The 4,098-nt window shown below is 40.3% G+C and overlaps 1 pseudogene across 1 annotated transcript; it reads right to left on the bottom strand.

The window, feature by feature from the left end:
• Positions 1–507: 507 nt before the first annotated feature.
• On the bottom strand, positions 508–2,626 carry LOC103260816 (annotated as a pseudogene). The gene is made up of 2 exons (XR_504317.2): positions 2,609–2,626; positions 508–1,257 (listed from the first exon to the last, which is right to left on the bottom strand). The product of XR_504317.2 is annotated as a 40S ribosomal protein S2 pseudogene (transcript).
• Positions 2,627–4,098: the final 1,472 nt, after the last annotated feature.

The following is a 4,098-nucleotide window of genomic DNA, read 5'->3' as shown; positions in this document are numbered from 1 at the left end:
ATAACACTAGTTAGATTTCTTCACAACAAAGGTCTCAATTGAAGGGTAGACGAACATCTAAAGAAATTAAACAAACTTCCTAACTTTTCCTGCTATCATTTATGATAGTATTCAAAGGAGCAACGTACAAATTTGAAGACTTAATCCAACAATGGTGGAAAAAAATTATTGGGGGAAAAATAATATTCCTAGTGCCAAGTAATTCATTAGACATGGTTCAAATCAATAAAAATATATATTGATGCAACTGATACTTCTATTGTATAAAGCCACTGGTATATTATAGACTTAAATTTATAAGTCGATATCCCATAAAACATCACTGTGAATATTCCTGAAGGGTGTAATCAAAAAGAGTTGGAAGAGCCATAATTAAGATAGATATCAATTAAATTTTAAGTTTCAGCAACCTAGTTGTATAGTAAATGAAAATAAAATTAACCTTTAAGTATTTTATATCATTTTTAAGCTACAAATGGCCTTTAATAAATTTTATTTTATTTTTTGACAGGCTTGATTCACTTTATTTTTCTTGTGTAAAAACCCTATGTTGTGGCCACAGCTGAAGCCTGTGTCCCCTGCTCAGAGACTCTAGCGTGGGTCTTGACAAGATGGTTGATGAATTCCTGATAGGGAGAATTGGTGAATACAGTCTCTTTCCAGAGGTCAGGGGTCAAATAACTGTAGGTCTCAGAGATGGCATCAAAGGTGGCCTTGGTGAAGTTGCCCAGTGCAGCCCTGGCTGAAGGGAGGTGTAGCAGTTGTCAGTGCCAGCCACCATCAGCAGCTTCTTGGGCCCAGATCGAGACGATGCCAGTGCCTCAGTGGGCAGGGATAAGGTGCACCTTCACATAGGTGCAGCAGCCGGTCCCTTGCAAGGGATGGTGTGGGGCTTGCCCATCTTGTCCCCAAGTAGATTCTCCGCACAGGAACATAGAGGATCTTGACCAAGATCATGGTCCCTGGGATGGTAGTGGCTACTCCCTTGGAGCACTTCACACTCAGACCAATGTGGCCATTGTAGTCCCCCATGGCAACCAATGCCTTGAACCTGGTCCCCGGGCCAGCGCGGGTCTGCTTTTGCAATGACATCATCTTCAAGGTCTCATCCTTCAGACATGCTCTTAGAAAGGACTCAATGATCTCAGACTCCTAGATGAGCAGGAAGAAGAGACAGATCTCCTCCAGTGACTTGATCTTCGTGTCCTTGACCAGGCTGGGACCCCTGGTGCCGGGCATCTAGTTCCTGTCCTCAGCCTTGACCTGACCCAACCATGGCCACGACCTCTGGGGAAGATGTCTTGGCCTCCCATTCCCGGGCCTTTGGGGCCTCCTGCTACACCAGCATCACCCACCATAAAGTGAAACAGTTGCTAGACTTCCAAACACAGGCCATCCCTTCTCCTACCTGCCACATGTTCTGTCACAACTGAGATGGTTCTAAGCTTCTTCCTTTAGACCGTGATTCAGGGTCTAAGTCTAATTCAAAATCACAGTGTAAATTCAAGGAATGCATCTGTGAATAGGAAACTATACATAACAATGTTCAATATTCTGCTTCTAGCTATAGCTTCAAATAATAATTTTTTCAGATTTCTGTGTGCAAATCCATCATAATTTTAGCAGGGCTATTCTTGAACAAATACAAGTTTATTCTATGGAAGTATTATGTACTGCCCTTTTATTTTACTTATAATTTCCAGTGATATGAATTTATTTTAACCTGATTGATTTATTAGATCTTTGTGTGAGACACAGAAAATCAATACAAGAAAAATGAATGCAAAATGTAAGTGGCCACAAAAGATTGTATGTGTGTCTATAGCTATTCTAGAGAGAAGATTTGAAATAAATTTACCTAAACAGCAAAATTCGATTTCATTCCAAGCTTCTGTAAACTTTGTCCTTAATACAACACTTAAGACAGCTCTTTGAAGAATAAAAAGTTCTTAATCGCATTTATTTGCACATATCAAACAGACATGTTTATTTCTTCATCATATCATTTTGAGATGAATGTAAGTTAACATTCAGTAGTAAGAAATAACACAAATACCATGTACGGTTTAGAGGTTTCTCCCACTATTAAAACCTTGCTAAATTATATCAATATCAATAACCAGGATATTGACATTGATGCAGTTAAATACAGGACATTTTCATCAGCACAAACATTCCTTATCTTGTGTTTTTATAGCCACAAAATTTCCCTCCCAACCTCTAATCCTTCCTAAACACTAGAGACAACTAACACATTCTCCAGTTTTCCAATTTTCTAATTTTAGGAATGGGAAAAAAATGGAATTGTACAGTATGTGACCTCTGGGGATGTTCCCTTTTTCTTAGTATAATTTTCTGGAGGGTCCTCCGAGTTGTGTCTATGTCTCTATAGATAAGGGGGCATTTCTTGCTTACTATTTTCAAGATGTTTCTCTTTGTCTTTGGTTTTCGTATGTTTAATTATGATGTGTCCTGGTGTGGATCTCTTTAGGTTTATCCTATTTGGGATTTCCTCAGCCTTATAAATCTGTGGATTTATGTCTCTCCATAAATTTGGGATGTTTTCAGCCAATATTTCCTTGTGAGCTCTTTATTCTCTTTCTCTTGCTCCTCTTCCTCTTGCTCCTCTTCCTCTAGGGTTCCAATGACATCAATGTTGTATCTTTTGCTACAGTCCCTCAGACTCTAATCTTTCTCTTTTTCTTTCTCTCCCTCTCTCTCCCCAGACTATTTTCTCTCTGATATTCAGAGTGGGGGTGTTAGATCTGGAAGACATTTGTTCCTGGTGCAGGGATCCTAAACTTGGTTTTTGGAAAGCACATACAACCTCTCAATTTAAAGTAAATTCTGCATGTTCATTAGTGGTGTGTGTGAGTGTGCAGGTCATGCATTTTTTAAGGGAAAGATCCATAGCTCACCTGTTTCTCAGAAAGGTCCCTACTGTTCTTATCTCTGCATAGGAAGCCTCCCTTTTCAGAACTGCACAATGTCTTACGGTCTTGATTCCTTGATCACCTCCCCAACATCTTCTTCCGTGTATATTTCTTCCCATGAAGGTATTGCTGCTTTTAAGTGCATGCAAGTAAGACAGATATTTTGCCCCTCCAGGCTAGATGACTGGTATGAGCACTAACAGTCATATAGGAGAGCCATATTAGGAACAGAAGACCCCTAAATTGGACAGACAACATGTTGCAATTATCAGGGAAGGAGGAGGTGGGGCAAGTGTGGGTGAAAAGTATTCACCAAAGGAAAAGTTCCCACAGTGAAGCCAGGCTCAAGTCTTTTGGGTTTCCCTCCAGTTCTGCTGAACTCCTTGCAATTCCCTGAGCATCTCACTTTATTCCCAGTCACCACACAGGCCCTGTCATCATCTTCAAGTCCTATTTCTTCATTGGAATGTGTCGGAATGCGAATGATAAACTCTTTGAAGCCGGGCTCCGTGGCTCAGCCTGTAATCCTGCGCCTTTGGGAGGCTGAGGTGAGTGGATTGCCTGAGACTGCGGGTTCGAGACCCGCCTGGGCAACTTGGCGAGACCTTATCTCTACAATAAATCAAAAAATCAGCCGGGCATGGTAGCGCGTGCCTGTAATTCCAGCTACTCGGAAGGCTGAGGCAGAAGGATCACCGGAGCCCAGTGGGTCGAGGCTGCGGTGGCCGGGAGCGGCCACTGCCCTCCAGTCTGGGCGACAGAGTGAGACTCCAACTCAAAAAAAAAGAAAAAGAAAAACTCTTTGAATACGAAAGCTTTTCTGATGCACAATAAGGGAGATTAAGTTTTACTAACACTTGTCTAATTATTATGCAAAAGGAATTGCAAGCAATTCAGAATTTTATCTTGGTTTATTCTAAGGCATGTTTTCACATAATCCTTCTAATAATCACAGGGTTAACCATTCTAGAATATTCTTACACGTACTATAATATTTATTGTGCATAGTTATATCACAATGGATATAAATGCCCACCATTCAGATAAAATAGTGGATTAATAATGAGTGATTCACTCATTGCTATTGCTTAGAAGACATTGTTTAACTTATAATTTAAAGATTATTAGAAATAAGGATAAAAAATAATAGACCTCTATGAAGGTA

Source organism: Carlito syrichta, unplaced genomic scaffold, assembly GCF_000164805.1.
Source record: "Carlito syrichta isolate Samal-C Ts95f unplaced genomic scaffold, Tarsius_syrichta-2.0.1 Scaffold303354, whole genome shotgun sequence".
Lineage (NCBI taxonomy): Eukaryota > Metazoa > Chordata > Mammalia > Primates > Tarsiidae > Carlito > Carlito syrichta.
This window is presented reverse-complemented; position numbering and strand designations above follow the sequence as displayed.